This window comes from Ambystoma mexicanum, chromosome 7q, assembly GCF_040938575.1.
Source record: "Ambystoma mexicanum isolate Mex_15411 chromosome 7q, UKY_AmexF1_1, whole genome shotgun sequence".
In the NCBI taxonomy this organism is placed as follows: Eukaryota; Metazoa; Chordata; class Amphibia; order Caudata; family Ambystomatidae; genus Ambystoma; species Ambystoma mexicanum.
This window is the reverse complement of record NC_090941.1, coordinates 1055744404-1055763872: the sequence shown is the minus strand read 5'-3', so window position 1 is coordinate 1055763872 and position 19469 is coordinate 1055744404.

Sequence of the window (19469 nt, the reverse complement as noted above, 5' to 3'; positions counted from 1 at the left end):
TATATGCGGTTCCGTCTGGATTTATTTCACAATAAATCTAGAACCAAGCATTGGCCTACTCACAGCAGTATGTAACAGAATTTATTTTGCAGATTTTGCAATAACAAAGAGTGCATAGAAACTTTAAAACATCTTTTTCCTTTTCGTCCCTACTTTGAAACACATAGGTTAAATATTGTGAAGACCGTTTGTTCTACATACACAGAGCTAGGATGCAAACTCATACGGACGAGATGTATGTGGGGAACAACCAATTCATAATACTTGCAACAGTGCGTTTTCTTCGGATCATTGATTCGGCCCTCATTTCACAAGATGTCTTGTAACGTGACTATATTAGGAAAAAACATTTTTTTTCTCTTTCCGTTCTGAAGATCATCATTTCTGCTTTTTGTCTGTCAGGGTTATATGTGCATTTGATTTTTTTATGCAGTTTATTTTTAAATATGATTATCAATGTTTTAATTTGTGTCAATGTGTAGTTTATGTGATAAGTCTGTTTTATGTTCTCTAGTTGTAAGAGAGCTGTTTTATATTGTAATAATTATGTTATTGCGTAATGTTGTTACAATGGTATTATTGCTTTGGTATATTTATGTAAAGGTGCGTAGGCATCAAAAACAAAATACATTTTTTTTAATAAAAAGTTGCTGTTGGTACTCTTGTTCAAAGGAGGTTTGCCTGGCATTTCAGTGCTGGACTGCTCTTGTGGGCGGGACAAAGACTGATATGCAAATGGTTATTCCTCCTTTGTGAAAAGTACAATGAGCTAAAAGTGATGGCTGTAGACCCTCAAAGTGGGAAAAACCACAGACCATGTTCTTTCTACAGAGGGGCAACTGCTTCCTTGTTTGTATTGATGTATTTTACCACGATGAATTAAAATGAATTGAAGTTATAGAATTGTAAATTATTTGTATGTAAATTATGGTTTTATGGCCTATGCCGAATAAAACGTTGTTGAACTGAACTGAAAAGTACCCATTACCAGTGTGTTAACATGAACATCTCTATGTTGTTTGTGGTTGGTACCGACAAGGCAGGTTAGCCATATGGGCAGACCTCTAATTGTGGTGTGCAAACATTGACTACATGGTTGCTGATAGAAGATGGAGAGGGTCTGAATCGATTAAGTACACTAGACCTGCAGGGCCTCTGAAGGATTCTAGGAGGTATAAGGATTCAATATTTTAGTAGTGAAGAGTTAGTTGAGGGATTGGGTGAATACGGATGAGGATGGGAGAGTGAGGGTTTTGTTTCTTCCTGGCTCTTGGTTGTAGATTTCACTGAGTTTAAGGTGTGGATTATTGTCATGCAGCAGACGTTCCATGAATCCGATTTTTTCCCACGGATGATAGTGCCATGAATTTTAAAAATTGCTTGTCATGAATTAGCCCGCAGTTCTGGCGCACAGTTTTTAGTCTGCTGCTATTACTTTTTATTTCATTCAAATTGGTTGGTTGAAAAGCCAAGCTGTTTCCTGAAAGTCAGGCTTTTCACTTCCCTACAAAGATGTTACTTTTTTTTTTATTGCTTATTTGTAATGTGCACTATACAGCAAATATTGTGTTTCAAGGCGCATCAAGACAAAGGAGGGGTGGAAAGGGATGAGGCGAAGGTATGAAATAACAAAGACGTTTTTTAAAGGTCTTGAAGCATTCGTAACGTAAAAGTGAAATAGCATGTGAGCAGGGAGAGGGGTAGGGTGGAAGTGCAATGGGACGAAGGGATGAAAACAAACAAACACTCTCACTAGGTCGTGAGACGATTTAGAACGTGCATGTGCTGAGACATAAAAAGGGGGAAAGAGGGTTGGGGATTGCAGGAGGCAAAAAAGGTGAGAGGTACAGTAAATGCAAAACAATTAAAAAGTACAGGAACAAGTAGGTAAACTGCATTAAGGAAAACCAGACAAACAATTATGACAAGCAGGTAAGAGTTACTGCAGACTGGAAAGGCCTCGCCTCAGGGAAAGAGGGGCTATATCAGGCATGCAAAAGCATCACAAGGTATCAAAGTCAATCAGTGGTGGCAGATACGTCACTGCACAACACAGAAAGGTTTCATTGTCAATCACTGGTAACAGGTAAGTTAATGCAAGGCACAACAAGGTTCCAAAGTCAATCAGTGGTGGCAGGTAAGTCAATGCACAACTCAGCAAGGTTCCAAAGCAAATCAGTGGTTGCAGGTAAGCCAATGCACAACCACAACACAGCAAGGTTCCAAAGTCAATCGGTGGTTTCAGGTAAGTCAATGCACAACACAGCAAGGTTCCAAAGTCAATCGGTGGTTTCAGGTAAGTCAATGCACAACACAGCAAGGTTCCAAAGTCAATCGGTGGTTTCAGGTAAGTCAATGCACAACACAGCAAGGTTCCAAAGTCAATCGGTGGTTTCAGGTAAGTCAATGCACAACACAGCAAGGTTCCAAAGTCAATCGGTGGTTGCAGGTAAGTCAATGCACAACACAGCAAGGTTCCAAAGTCAATCGGTGGTTTCAGGTAAGTCAATGCACAACACAGCAAGGTTCCAAAGTCAATCGGTGGTTTCAGGTAAGTCAATGCACAACACAGCAAGGTTCCAAAGTCAATCAGTGGTTGCAGGTAAGTCAATGCACAACACAGCAAGGTTCCAAAGTCAATCAGTGGTTGCAGGTAAGTCAATGCAAGGGACAGCAAGGATCCAAAGTCAATCCAAAGAAGACGGTAGGAGGTGTAGAACACAACAAATGGATGAACAAGGGGTGAAAGTAGGTAGCACAAAATACAGAACAGGGCAGTGAGCCGAGGTCAGGAGGGTGGAGGCGGGTAAATAGCAAAAAGAAGCAAAGGTTGCAAAGTATGCACAGTGGTCGAAGCTCAGGAAAGGAAAAGGGGCACATTAGGGAGACATAACAGTGTAGGTTGACAGAAGGAAGAAAAAGAGGGAGAGAATACAAGGCAAGTGGAGAACAAAGGCAACCAGCAAGAATGGTCACGTTGGATAGGTCAGGAAGGATAGGTAAAGTGGCCAGGGATGGCAAACGGGCAGGGCAGGATAACAAGGACAAAACATGTTTTGGGATGCTTGTTGTCTGGTGCAGAAGGGATGTAACCAACAGTTTGGTCTGGACTGCCCACCTCGGGGTGGGACCAATCCTGATATGCATATGGGCTTTCCCCTTCTGTAATGACTTGTCAGGTGAAAGATTATGGTCGTAGGGTTACCTAGAGCAATGCCAGAGGTTGGGATTAATTCCAAACCTTCCAGTCATCACCTTTTTTTTGTTTTGCATGTGCCAAATATCACCATCAGATCTTCAGATGCCAATTTGTAGTAATAACTACTTTATAGTTTATACAAGATAAATCCAATATCGAATATAATAACCGTGCATTATTTTCTTAAAACCGTGCATTATTTTCATAAAAGTGGTCGCGAAGCCACAGCCAATGCATTTTGGATACAAAGGTCCACCATCAGGGCTGTCTCTGTGTCATATACTATCCCTAGCAACAAGCAATACAAATAATGAAAACTGGGCTGGTGTAGCTACCTATGGTGCGTGGTAACTACAAAGCCCCAATTTTGTAATCACTGTACTGCTTACGGAAGACTCTTGTGGAACACTTGGCAGATAGGAACTTCGTTGCTAACTTTAAGGTCCTTTCTTCTTCGAGTAGGACCTGTAGGCATCAGATGTTTGTCTATTATTCTGTTCCCTAAGAGGGTCCTACACAGGTACCTGGAGGACACCTTACAGAATTCAGTAACATAAGGAATTGCTGTGAATCATAGTGGTGCCCATCCTCACCTTCTTTCAATTTCTTTTAAGTCATAAGAACTGATATTGATATTGATATTTTATTTCTATCGCGCTTGTACACGTGTTTCAGAGCGCGACAAGGCAAGGGAGGGGAACAGGGGAGAACAAAACAGCGATCTTACTAGGCACAATGACATTGAGAACACGCAGGTGCATGGGAGGGTGGGAAAGTGCATCGAAGGGTTGAGAAGTGGAAAATTCGAAGCAGAGGAGAAACAGATAAATAACAATAAATAAATAATAAAGGTAACAAACAGTGGTAGTGCAGCCAGAAATTTTCAAGTGCTAGGTCTAAGGCAGCAGACAGGGTAGGTCTGATAAGAGCAGGAAGAAAAAGGGGGGGCTGTATGTGTACAGATACAGACCCCAATGCAAGGGGTGGCCCGGAGGCAGTGCGGGAGGGTGGCGGGGTGAGCAGATACCTGGGCCCGGAGGACAGAGGGTGGCCAGGTGCACAGTGCCAAGAGAGAACTGATCAGCAGGGGAGAGGGGGAGCGAAGGCAGAAGAAAAGAGGAAGGTCTTGAGGTGCTTCCGGAACCGGAGATGGTTCTCCTCAAGTTTTAGAGTGGCAGGGAGGCTGTTCCAGAGGGAGGCCCCAGACAAAGACAGAGATCTACACCCAGCTTGTTTCTTTGAAAAACGACTGACCCTGAGGGAGTTGGAGGTAGAGGAGCGAAGAGCTCGAGAGGGGAGGTATCTGCGGAGGGATAGCTGAAGGTATTTTGGACCCAGACCCCAGAAAGCCTTGTGGACAATGCATAGGGTTTTGAATTTAATCCTTGCATCCACTGGGAGCCAATGGAGAGATTTTCAGAGCTGGAGAGATACAATCACAGGGCTTGAGGCCAAGAACAAATCTTGCAGTCCCGTTCTGGATTAGTTGCAAAGGGCGGAGCATAGAGGCAGGTAGATTTAGAAAGAGACGGTTACAATAGTCCAACCTAGAGAGAACCAGAGCTTGGGAGACCATGAACAGACATAAAGGGATATTGTCACAGAGGACTTGAAAAAAGAGGCATCCACATTGTGCACACTTGGACCAAAGGTAGCACCCATGCTTGTGCCATTTAATTGGGCATGCAAGATAATGATGGAGAAACCTCTTTTGAGGGCAATACTTGTCAAGTCACATATAAAATCAATGGTTTTGTCACAGGTGATTCTTTCTGGTCAAACACTGTTCGTACATGTAGCAGTGCACTCTCTTGTGGGATATTGAAATGAGGGAGTCAGCATCCTCAAAATGTGTTTGAAGTCAAAAAGGAATGTACAAAAGTGGGTAGAAGAAAAAATTCATACCAAACAACTAGTTTGCCAGGGAGCTATTAAGCGGTTTTGTGGGCCTTCATTAGTGTGTGTATGGATACGACAGGAATCACTGTTTCAAGTTTTATCAGAAAATATTTTTCTCTATCACTAATCCACTTCTTGTGCTATGGCATTCTCAATCACACAGATGATATAAAGTTTAGGGTCTTATATAAATGGTATTTTGTACCTAGAGTCTCCTCACATTCATAGGATATCTACTTACTAACTCTCACTACCCATAATTACAATATGAAAGACTCTACCGGTGGCTTTTAGTATGAAGGAGGTAGCTGTCTCCAATGTATGTAAAGGTAGCCATTCAAATTTGGAGAAATTGTGCCAAGTCATTGGTGGATTGGATGTAATGTCTATTCATTTATCAAGAATGTTTTTTACAACTGTAAGCATCTCTTGGGGAAATTTCTCATCAGGTGTTTAAAAATACGATGGTAGTATACATAGGTGTACTATATACTTCATAACAAAAGATATGTCTAAAATGAATCTTATAGAAAAATACCACATGGATAGTTTTTTTATTGGTAGGGGGACTCAGTCCCTTGCTTAAGATAAGGATCTCTCTAGGGCGTAAATCCTTTAATAATACAATAATCATAGGAACTGCTTCTATCAGTAGTATGTGTTTGGGCGGCTTCCACTGCAGCAGATAGCCACATTACTGGGTGGTAGATTTTGTATACCATTGTTTGTTACTTCATGGTCCTCTGTTGGATTTGAATGCCAATTCTGGAAGAGCATAATTAATAAAAATGAAGGAGCCGAGGTTTCATGTGAAAGCCATTGTGATTGAATAGAAAATAGTGCATTGGAGGATGATAAGTGAGTTGACTAAATCGGTGATGCTGGGCTCATGCTCTAGCTAACATTAGATGTGACTGGTGAAAAGTGAGTCGTGGTTATGGTTTTTAATATTTCCACATGGTGAGGATGTAATGATTCCCCTTTCCTCTTATAAGGTACGAGTATACATTTCCCATGTCTATAGGGTTAGAATGAGTTAACCAGGGATATGCTAATGCTATGACATGAATTGTCCTATTGAATGGAAATGCAAATGCATGGAATGTATATATTCTCCTTGTTTCTTTTTTTATTGAATTGACATTGGTATTGGCAGTGAAGTTGGTGTTCTTACCATATAATCCAATATTACAAAAAAACATTCAGAGACACTATTTTGGGATTTCTGCTGAAAGCTAAATGGAATTTTAATGCATTTTAATAGGTTTTATTATTTGTTATTACCAAAATCTTTGTCTGAAGCATTTTGACTTGTGAACTCCTCACATGTGGATGATTATATTGTACAAATTATATATTCATTTAAGAAACAACCCTAACCCTAACAACCCTAGCTGTCTTGCCCCAAGAGGTGCCAGGATAGGGCAGGAACTTCACATTGTTAAATTGCTTTAATTTACTTGTGTATTTGAGGGAATTTATTCTGAGCTACTAATGACCTCTGTGCTTTGTTAGTCCCGCGTCCAGGATCTTTTTACACTACGTTACATCACCTCCTCTGTGAGGACATGAGCTGCTGACCATAATGAGCAATTACTGATGGAAACCTCAAGAGAAACATTTCCACAATTAACGATCCTAATTCAACACTAATCATTACTGCAGCCTGGGCATCATGGTGAGTTATAACTTTTGGAGGTTAAAAAGGCTCCAAAAGTCTTTAAAGAGACACAATATTATATTGTACTTCTTTTTCAACAGCATGAAGTACATGTTCTCAGCCCCAAAGGCTATACCTTTCAATTCAAAACATTGTCATTTTCTGAGAATATTTCTGCTGCTTCTGAACCACTCATTTTGTTCTGTGTTGTTCAAACCTGTTTTTACTGCAATGTGTATCAATACTGCATAAAGGAATGACACAAAGTGAGCATAAAACCTGATCAAATGTTATCTCATGTTGGTCAGTGAGTAGACAGGTATCCGTATCCGCCCTCTACAGTGTCTGAATGTATTGCATTCCAGCCTCGGCATAAAAGAATCACCAAACTCCAGTCACATGAGGTTTCCTCATGTGTTTATTCCTAGTCCATACAAGTGGCCACCGCCCTCCTCTGATTCCCTCCTGCTTCTCTCAACAGAACCCCTGGTAGAACCTCAGTTGGGAGATGCACATTCTACATTCCTAATTACATCAGGATTAGAGAACATAAGACATCTCCCTCTCATCAATACAAACAAAAACAAGACAAACCCCCCCCCCCAAAAAAAAACAAATACACAACATTGCCTAGCATAGAAACACTCAAACTTTTTCTACCCTATTTAAGTTCCACAAACTCTCATCATAGGTTAGGACACTGGTGTATGTTACTTTCATCACCTTGACAGCTTTATCAAAATTGTGGAAATTCACTGGTAATCTCATCTTTACCATGTCTCATACCTTTATGCCACAGAACCAAGAGATTTCTTCTCACCACCTCGATCTCAACAAGTATACAGTTTCTTTGATACTTGGCATGCTAAATGGTACAATGTCTGTAGTGAATGTGAATACAGAATAACATCCATAGGAATTTGTGTGGCAGGACGCCACCTTCATGTTCCAATAACTTACAGCTCTGAAGCCCTTCCACACTCCTTGAGCAGTCCCTTCTGTTACTCAAGATGATCCCCAGGCCACCTTACATTTTTATCAAGCGGGCCAAAGTCCTACAGAGTCTGTCCCCTCTCCATAATTCCTAGATGTTTATGGGTGGAAAAAAGTATTTGGTTTCCTCCTTAGCAGCCAGACAAAAGCGATCACGAGCAGCCTTAATGAGCTGCAGGGCCCCCTCTGTGGGCATTGATTTTGCTCTTCTTAAGTATCAGTGCCCAGATATGTATTTTGCTTATAAGGTTCCCCAATGCATTTAACAAAACAGGGAGGCAATGTGCTTTTCGGAACGCAAGAATTCATCAACACTCCATGTAGATTATAAAACAGGCATCTGGCATCTTTATCAACTCACATCAAAGTTACAAAATCAATATACAGAAGTAAAGAATTGATTAATAAATCACTGTGAACGCTAATTTACAATCCTTCATCCTTGCCAAGTGTTTTGCTGGACCTTTTTCAAAACCCCAGGATTCAGGAACGGACTGGCAGAAATATGTCTACTTCTTCCAGACCAGCAGAAATCCAAGTGATCCGATTATGCTGTCTCATGTCTTTCCCTCTAATGTAATCAGGAACAGCCCTTTATTTTTCTAGAGAGGTCTACTGTTAGTACAACTCCTCAGCATCTCGGCCGGTGAAGCCATTGAATTCCACTGACTTGTAAACAACCGCTGGTTTCTCATGAGAGCCGCTTCTTGCGGAATGCACAACAAACTGTGCCTGAACCCAAAACAAAAAGTTTTTCAACAGCTTCGGCAAATGCACACACTGTTCACAAATGAGCTTTTATTTAAGCTTGGAGTCCCATGCCCACTTGTGTTCACAGGATGCATTTCGCCTAGACTCCATATTGGAATCAAAGAAATTACATTTTTTTAAATGCATTACAGCATTTTATCATGTGATATTTCCAGTTCAGACAATTTGGCTTCTTGAACTGCTATCTCTCTCTGTATAGTCTTGAGGACTCCAAGTCTGCCGCCATCACTACCTCTCTTATATATGCCTTAAATGCCTGCCACAAGATGCCCATCCACTGAACAGACCCTGTGTTTAAATCAAGGAAATTATGAATGTTTCCCTAATCATTGATTCAAAAGCCACATCTTGGAGAGCCATGGGCTTAAACACAAGTTCACATGTGATCAGTACTTACCGTTGAACATATGTACAGTGACATGTGAATGGTGAGAATATGTCCTAAGGAGTATCCCTACTTCTTGAACATTATGCATCAGTGCCCTTGAGACCAAAATTACATCAATTCTTGAAGACGTGATCATCCTTTGTAGGCCCATATGTATTAATTAGTAGCATTTCAATCCCCTGCAGTATACAGTGCAATATTACAAATGTCCCTTCATGCTCTATATGTGAATTTAATACTTGTGTGTAGGGGAATGGCTTCCCCCTGCGACTGCATGAAGAAAGTGGCGAAGAATCTGGTGCAGAATCTGTTAATGCCCACGGAACTGGCAAAGCCAGACATCATTTTGTTTGTGGCATGTGTTTCTTGTAAACATAACAGATTCATTTTATGGTGTTTAATGTACCCCTGCAACTTGCATGCCTTCACAGGGTTCTGCTTCCCCCTAACAGTCCAGCACATTAATCGAAGATCCGCCATCTGAGAGGCCAGATTCCCATTGGTTGAGGGATGATCCAGCAGTGACTGACAGTAACCACAAGAAATGACTTAGCAGGAAAAATACTACAGAGATTGTCAAGTTTGTTTAAACTTTAACTGCCCCCCAATCGCCATGGCCACCCGTCCATCCCCACCACCCTCCCAAACAGGGGAATGTAGAACCCATCCAACACCCAACACAGACCAAGAAAACGCTGCCACTCATGCATGGGGAGAGCTATTGGCTAGAACCGGTCCTCCCTTCACCACTCTTAGACAGATATACGATCAGCATCTTTAAGGGTAACAGAAACAACCTACAAACTATTATACACATACGTATGCAATCAATATGGAACCTTTAAACAGATCACGCCATTCCTCAAACCGGGTCACTGCATGCCGATGTGCCGATGCGTCGTCCAGCATCATCAGACTCTGACCGCCACCGGCATCGGCATGTTGGACTCCCTCTAGGACACAACTTCTTCAGGTATCGTGAACAATTGACTTTACCATTATGATGCAGTCGAAGTTTGTCTAGAGAGAGCATTGCATACAGCAGCCCTCTCTGTCTCAACCTCTTCTTAACCCCAAGGAATGTTTTGTGCTTGGCTTGAACCACCTGGGAAAAGTCTGTGTAGATATGCACCTGTAAGGCAGGCCCGATTCAAGTATCACAAATCAGTCCAAATGAGCCACAAACGAATGCAAAACATATGAGAACAATAAACATGTATTATAACTGCGTAGACAGGAAAGCATCTGCAAAAGACTTTTGTTCAAATTCTAAAAAATGGCTGGTTTTATAATTTATTACAGAAAGGAAAAGACAACAAATAGTACAAATCACTTACATTTTCCATGCCCCTGATTCACCTGCATCATTTGCACTGTAGGTGTTAGATTGTTAAAAAGGTTAACCCATTTGCATTGAGCTCATCCCCTTTTGCACGCTTTGTAATTGAATGGCTCTCTTTTAAACATGTATCAGCTTAACACAACTTGTAATTGGTTGCTTCAAATGCAGTATGAGGGGAGTGAATGCTTACATACATTTCAACCAATCCCTATGTGAGGTGCGACAGTGTGGGATTGAGGTTGGAACCTGACATCCTCTCCTGTTGAACAAAGCAGTTTGGCACCATTTTACCGTTCTCGTCATTGTAGACCATTTATCTGTGGTACACTTGGCAACTAGTCGTGAAAACATTACTGGCCTGGCTTCCGTTTCTCATTATTTCATCTATCCTGCCTTTGACCTTTCCAGCTGGCACTTAGCTGCTTGTGAACTTCATTCTCTTACAATGACTTAGATATGTGTGTATATTTACATGCTTATATGTGTATGTATCAATATAATTTGTGACTTCATGAGGTATTTTTTTTTTTTATATACACACTGTGAGGTTAATGTATAAGCTTCAGGAAAACACATCGATTATTCCTAATAAATCCTTCTTCATGTGTAATGGCCGTGTGGCTTTCCTCTGGAAAGTGCATATACGCTGTCTGCGTGAAACTAAATCTTTCCCTTTGGAGTGTGCTGTGCACTTAACTATGGCAATGTGCACAGGGCCTTTCAGTGCTTCAATTAGCCTAGCTAACAACACTGCATGCTGGACTGGTGACCCATCTGCCCATCTGCAATCTCTTCTCCTTGATAAATCCGAGTTCACTGTAGAGGTCATGAAGGCCGAGTCAGTGTATATGGTGACATCTTCATAAGCTGATATTTCTAGGGCTTCTACGTATTCTGCTGCTTGTGCTGAATAGTGTGAGTGTAATCTATGCTGCATCATTACTTGGAGTGCTTCCTCTTGATTCTTTCCATATTTTACTACTGCTGTTCCTCTGTCTCTGAACCCTTTCGGGAACGATGCTTGATGACGCAAATACATAGTTTGTAAAAAGTCCAGTCAGTCGGTATTTGCACTCCAAAAGTGGATTTTGGCTGTAGCTTTTTAATGGACCAAGTTTACAAAACAATATTTTTCGTAGTTTATTTGTATTACAATTGTAATGATTTCAAATTCCTCACAATTGTTATGATTTCAAATTCCTCGACACGTGTTCCCCCACAGATATTTTGGTGGTTCCTATGGAGGGTTCATTCATTTTATCACTCTCCGTGTGAGTGTGAACATCTATACAATTTCAATTATCAAAAGATGGTGAGAAAAAGAATTGAGGAGAGAAAAGAAAAAGAAATAGAAAAAGAAAGTAAGAGGCAGTCTCTCAATGAATGTTTGATAGCAATATCTTGGTCATAATTCTTAACGGCCTGAAATGGCCCGTTTGACATAATTATCAACCTAAGTATAAAACATCAATTTTATGTCATTCATAGACGTACTTTTCTGCATGAAATTAGCTCATGATGGTGTAATGCGTGCTGCCACTGAGGCGGTTCTTGTAGTTCAACCTCTGTGTTGGGGTTACCCAGTTCAAAATTCTTATCTACGAGTCAAATAAGTGGTGTCTTTTAGTTAAAATACTGATTCTCACCTGTATTTGATTGCTGAAACTAGTATAACAAAATTATGAAGTTGGTCTTACTGATACCCGCGGTCAAGTCTCTTACCTGAAAATAGATAAATAGATTAGCAAAACCTTTAGATAGTGGTGTTATTCTTGTCTGGAGAGCTGCAGTTACTCAAAATGTCCACGTATACATGGACTGGCATGACATCAGCACATAATTACGAGCGTATGACGTTACTAGGTGTGGATCACCATCTTGAATTGGTATATGTTAATGTGCTGCTATATATTCGACGTAACTTTGTTCAATTACCTCTTTTGTCTGTTTTTTTTTGTTTCAATTTGATGTAAATCAGCCACATTTGTCCATTTGTGACAAAAATTCTTGCTATGTTATGCGGGCATGAATATTTTAATGCAAAAAAGTATGCAGTGCAGTAAAATTGCATCATTTGTAATAAACCGAAATTACAATTTGTGTTATATAAGATGATTTGCGAACAAGGCTTATATACAAAATACTTCAGTGTCTATCTCAAATGTCCATATGTGTAAACTTTCTGATGGGGTCAATTTCAATTGTCTCTGTATTCTGGCAGATTGTACATAAGTCGATTATCTACCTGCATGTTTCCAGTTAGCTCATGTGCCCAGTCAATGATGAAAAAGATGGTCTATGCTCCTCTTGTTGGTTATAGAAAGTGACACAATTCGGTGTCTGAATTTAAACCATTATGGCAGCAGTCCAATAAACATATCTTGTAGGCCTCTCTCTGTCTCAATATTTTTTCACTGTTACCTCCTCTGGGTAGTGTCTCTCTTTTTTCCATTCCATAAAATTTGATTTTGTCCAATCCATCTACATAGTACACTTCTCCTATGTCGAGAGGTTATTCACTCACGCTGTTGTATTCATCTGGCTCTCCCTCATAGACTGTGCAGTCAGGGACTTTGTCTTGAGGCTCAACTGGTCTGGCGATGTATGTTGCTGGGTTGTGTGTAACACCTCTCTATGGTAATCACTGGATTTGTTCAAATTACCTAATACCCCCTTGCTCTCTCCGTTGTGAGTGTTGATTTGTTCCTCTCAAAAATTCAGAAAAATGCATGCTCAACGTACAAAGTGAGAGGACACCCCATAACTATGGTGGCACAGTTCTGTTCAGAAAATGCTGTGTTTGCTATTGCTTACTCATATTTGTATTTGTATTTTATTTGTCTTTTATTAAGCAACTTAAGATAAAGCGCTGGACATAAAAATGAGAAACAGTACAAAAAAAGTGAATAAGCAGTTAGGTCCAGGAAACGATCACTCAGGAAGGTTGGAGTAAATGGGATTTTAAAGAACCACGGAATAGAGATCACACAGAGATGGAATGAAGATAAAGTGGAAGAGGGTTCCAGTGAAGGGGGGCAAGAAATTAAAAAGATCGAAAACGAGAATGAGCACAGGGAAGATGAGGGACCAAAAGTCGGAACTAAGAAGAAGACCGAAGAGAGTGAGAGGAGATATAAAAGGATATTAGTGCAGCAAGATAGCTAGGGGCAAGACCATAAAGAGACTTGAAAACAAGACAGAGAAAATGTAATTTAATTTGAGAGTGAAAGGGCAGCCAGCCGAGTGTTGCAAGAGAAGAAGAATGTAATCCCGAATAGTGAGAAGACACAGTAAACAAATAGAAGAATTAAAAACTGATCTGAGAGGCGCGAGACGAGAATTGGAGAATCCAAACAGAGCTGAAGAACAGTAGAAAAGTTGAGAAAATATTATATTAAAGTGGAGATTGAGAGTTTAGATGCTTGAAATGTGAGGAACGGGCAAGCCTTACAGATGTTATGAAGATGAAAACGTCAAGAGCGAGAGGTTAGAGGAATGTGATGAAAGAAAGAGAGATTTGAGTCAAAGTAGAGACCAAGATTATGAGCCGTAGATGAGATTGGAAGCTAAGAAGGAGGAAAGGATATAAAAGAAGGCGGAAGGTGGGGAGGAAGAGTGTTAGCAGGAAAGAACACTATGTCAGTCTTCTCAGCATTAAGATTCAGAAAGTGGGAAGATATCCAAAATTTGATAGCAACTAAACACTCCAAGAGTGTGTGATGAATTTCAGAAGAAAAGGAAGAGGAGGATAGAAACAGTTGAGTGTCATCGGCGTAAATGTGGTGAGATAAACCAAAAAAGGAAATAATAGCTGTGAGATGCTATGTGTACAAAGAGAAGAGAAAAGGGCCTAAGACTGACCCCTGAGGTACCCCATGGGCAAGCGAGAGAGACATAGGGCCTCATTACGGGTCTGCCGGTAATGCTGCCGGTGCTAGCAGAACGTTGTCGCTAGACCCGTAATAATTTACCGGCGCCTGACTTCCTGGTGCCACCGGCTCATTATGAGACTGGCAGTCCATGAAGTCAGGCGCTGATAAATTGTAAGTCCCCATTCCCATAGAGTCCCATGTGACTCTATGGGAGTGGGGACAGGGAAGCACTGGAACCATTGTTAAAGGCGCAAGTGCTTCCCTGAAGGGTTTACCTACCTTGACCGTTGCACCCGGCAGGGTCAGACCTGTCGGGCGCAGCGGCCACGGCAGGCAAACACATAGTTTGCCAGTCCAGAAACAAGGGTACCAGTGACCTTACCGGCACCCTTGTTTAAAGACCGGCAACATTGTAATAAGGCACACAGAGAACTTGATCGCCCAAAGACAAAACAGACCCAGTGAGAACGAAAGAAGAAAGTGATGCCGAGAGTAGTGAGTGATCCATAGTGTCAAAGTCAGCCGCTATATCTAGAAGAAGAAGAAAGGAGGAGTGCTTTGAAATGGCCACATGGAAAAAGGCTCTGATTTACTGGATCCAAATGACCACTGTAGTATGCTAATGGCTTGTGTTTTCATGATGATTGCTGTGAGTACTGATGTCATGACCTGTTCATTTGAATGTGAGAATAGGAAGAATGGCTGATTATAATCTGGGGTTTCTAGCATTGGGGTGCTGGTAATTTCTATGTTTAAGTCTTCAAAACATTCTGCCATCTCTTCTGTTCATTCACGTGTTCTTTGGAATTTTTGCGCTTCCATGAGTGCCTGCTATAGGGTCTGGCGTATGTTGAGTAATCGAACACTCGTGTTTGGCAATAATTGCACAGGTCTAGGAAATGCTGCCTTTCTCTGATTGTTTTAGGCTGTGGTGTGTTCCCCACTGTTGTGGCTCTGTCTTGCCTGATCTTTCTCCCTGCTGATGACAAACAAGTTGTTAGGCAGAATCATATGCAGTACCCTTTGGGAACACCGCACACATTTAAGACTACAAGTGACAGTAAAAATTCACCTTTAGTACAAGCCTGTACTACACAGTAAAGTGGTAGAGATGGCTGAGCGGCCAGAATTATCTCAAGAGTAAAGTGAGCAGTACCAGTAGTTACACAAATGACAGCAGTTACTATGGTTCAAACAAACACTGACTCAAGATTTCTGAGTAAAAGAATATACATTTATTTACACATCAGTTATAACACATTTCACTATTATCAAGCAGTTGGAAAATCACACTCTTAAAACACTACACCACACCCAATAGATTCTGGACAAATTAAGCTCAAAATGAAGTAGCAAAATGGCACTCCAGTAATTTAAAAGGGAGGGAAAGACAAATTTAGACAAAAGTTGAGATGTACCAACAAGTAAGTAAGCAGGGCAATCTAGAAAAAGTAACTACAGTGAGGGAATCAAATCAAGAGGCCTGGACCAAAGTCAATGGACCAAAGTCTTTGCAGAGGATCACACAGTTCAGAGTAGTTTGCGGTTAAGTCTTTGCCAAGAGTTCAGAACGAAGTTTGGTCAGACAAAAAGTTACTTTAAAGAATAGAGAAGGACAAGCCCTCGGATTGGCAAAAGGTTTCAAACACTTTCACCGTGGTCGGACGAAATGAACAACTGGATTTCAACAGTACATTAAATGAAGACGAAGGCTTTAGCTGAGGCGGACGTTCCTGGCAGGTCCTGCAGGCTCACGGTTCCTGAAGCGACTGTTGGACTAACACGAAGTAGGAAGACTGGAGGGTCCTGCACTGCCAAGGGAAGAAACCACCAGCAGAGCAAAGCAATGAATATAAGGTGTGCTCCTTAAAACCCAAGTAGGGTCCGGTCCTCTCTGGTTCACTGTAGCTGTGCACAGCAAATTCGACCAGAGGAGGGAGGCCTGGCTTGCAGTTTGGAGAACTGGTTGATCCCACCAGCTCAAGGGCGAAAGATTCCTTGCAGATCTTCCCTGTCGTCGAAGTTTGAAGATTCAGACCCGCCGCAGGGCTACACCGGGAGGTTCACTCGTGGTAGAGGTCCTCTTCTGTCAGCTTCTCTTCGGTTCTCTCGATCCAGTGGCAACTCTGCCTTCTTAGTCCCGGAGACCTGCTTTTTATGCAGTTTTCCCCCATTCACAAAGCCTGCCTGTCAATCACACAGCAGGGTGGCTGTCCTGGCAGGACAGTCACCTAGTCAATCAAGCAGGAGTGTGACTTGGGTTACCAAGGGAACCCATGCAGAGGTCCTAAAACCCCTCCCTCACATCCTGCCTACCCAGACTTTCAGGCGCCTAAGGAGGGGTTCTATGCAGAAGCGTGCCAAAGGACGGCAAACAAAGGAACCAAACACGAGAAAGACCTTTACAAAAAGAAATGGCGAATAAACCCAACCGGAACCAAATAAAAGTGAATGTGGTCCAGCGGATTTAAATTCGAGGCTACTAAGGTAGCCTAAAACAATACCAAGGCTATTTAAATAGACAGCGGCAGGAAAAATAGGGTTGATACCACTGCCACCAGCCAAATCTTAATGAAAAGGGAATGAAACAATGTTCAATGATAGACAGACAAAAAGGGATAACTATTAACCCTTTCCAGAACTATATGTAAGATAGTTTGTAATGGGTCTGTGAATTTAAAAAGACTAATAAAGTCAATGGCAACTTTACATGTCTGGGAGACAGTAGTCAGTCCCAGAGAATGGAGTCTGAGTTGGGAAGTCTGAACAAGACAACCCTGTGTCACTGCACTGAAGGTGCTGTGTAACACACAGTAAAAAGATGATACCTATGGAGTAGGTGAGGTTCCACAGTCTATGAACAAAACATTTGTTAAACACACACAGCAAAACACATGTAAAAATGGGGAAAAAAGGCTGACACTCTTTCCGGGTGAAGAAATAAATCCTATAAATCCAGCAAAGCTGCTGAGGTACTGAGTAGGTAAGGGAAATTAATAATTCTGGAGAATTCTCCCTAACACAAGTGTGCTGGAATCTCTTTACAGGATTTGAAAATGCTGTCAGGCAGTGGTCGAAGTGCGGAAAAATACACATATTCATCCATATTCACACCAGCAGGCATGCACCCCTACAGGTTCTCTCAATCATTCACACATGCACAGAATATTCACACTACATTTGTATTCGCATGCACACCCACACCCACCAATCACACTGCACTCTTATATACCCACTAATAGAGACACCCCTTTCCAAAAGACATGCATTCACATCTGACATCCACAGATGAATGCACAAATGCAAAAATGCTTTTTTTACCCATTACTTGTTTTCCTGCAGATCCAAACTCAACGAGGCTCTTCAATCCAGGCCTCCGGCTCCAGGATTCCACACGGATAGGAACCAGAAAGCAGGGTGAGTTTCAAGGGTCCTGACGTGTGTAATGTAATCACAATACCTACATCTCACAGCCACATAGACTGAAATACACTGTGAGGCCCAGGAGCACCCTCACTACATATTTGTACCTGCAGTTTGCCTACCTGCATCCCGGATGGGCCATACAAGACTGGGAATCAAAATACCCTGGCCTTGCTTTGCTTATTGAGCATGCATGGTGGGGGACTGAAGATTAAAGGGAAACCAGTCTTCCTCATTACATTTTGGTGGAACGCCTATAATGTGTGTAAACCAGCAGGTTCCCACCCTGATTCCCTTTTCAGATGGTCTGTACCTGTTTCTTGCAGGAGGCCTGTCGGGGGCATGGCTAAATCATTCTGACCTATTGTTCTGGTGATTGTTGGCAATATTTCACTTAGCTACAACTAATATAAGGGATGTATAGGTATGCATTGAAAGAAAAGAAAACAATTGTACTATAAATCCATTTAGGGCTTGATTTTGGATGCTAAGAACTGCCTGGCTGGCTCTAGAAAAAGCATGTAGGTTCGGCTGCATTGATTGGTGCTGCTCAGAGTATTACAGGCAAGTACTGCCTTGTCAACCTAAAGCTTTAGCAGCTGAACAACACATATGAACTTTGTTCATTTCAACAACATACTAATTATTGAATAAAAATGTATTTTACACTTGAAGCAGAGGCAGCTGTTATTTAAGCTTCAGGCAGTGGTACTAACATAAATGTATACAGCAAAACTATCAAAATAAATATTGCAATTTACATTTAAATATGTATTTAAACATTGGTACAGAGTACAATGATACTGTGTTGTATTCTATGTACGCTGATGCTAAGGGACCTTTATTCAGGATTGTTTTGTTGTGAAGGGAATTAGTGCTCAGACAGTAACTTACATCATGAAAGTTTACACCTGTTATGTAAATGGTTAGAATGCAAAACTGTAACAACATTTTTTTTATCCACTGTCCAGAACGTGCAAGATTTGCTTATAAACTGACTCATTAACAACTTGTCTGCGAGCCATACAGTTTGTGGCATCCGCACTTATCCTGCCTTTTTGCAACCATTTCCTTACTTAGCAGTCGGGGATAAACTCTGTCACAAGAGGCCCAACAATTGTTAAGAACATTACAGAGGACAATCTAGTAACCGACATCCTATTGCACCATGGGGTAAGCACATCATTCATCACGGTAAAGCAAGGTTCACAATCAGCAGTGGATGTGGAAAATGTTTCCACAATTTTTGCTAAAGGTTTCAATTGTATAGGTATCATGCAATCTTTGTGTTGTTTGTAATCCCTAAAAGCGTTGATGTACTGGCATCAAATACATGTAACTTATCACAAAATGCCTGCATATCAGCATCACCATATTGAATATTCACAGGAACTGTGTATCCAGAAGCTTCATTGCATCTATCAGCTGTTTGTACTCAATTTCTCCCTCTCTGGTGGAGGTATTCTTTGAAAGATTTGATGCTGTGGCTGTTCTCCTTCTTTGGCATACATTATTTGACAAACTCCTAAAGAACCGAGCTCTTGATATGCTAATACAAACTTTGTTGTTACTCTGCTGCAGTTGTATCCCATTAAACTGCATTTTTCCCACAGCAGCAGCTGTAGCTGTAGCATAAGGCCCAGGTGACAATGCCATGATTCAAAGACACAAATATGCATCTGGATTATTCGGTCTGCCTCATATAATGTCATGTCACAACCCTGCAGTTGTCAGGATAAGTCACCCAGTTCTGTTAGGGCATCAAACATTATCCCCAGGTTCTCCACAAATACTGTAGATGTTAGCATTCTGTTTAAGGCAGAGTTGGAGGCCACCCAACATATATCTAAAATCTTTCCTCTTTTGAGAAGCCTCACTTCTACCTGTGCTGCACATTCTGCTAGCTTGCGCTGATTTTTTGG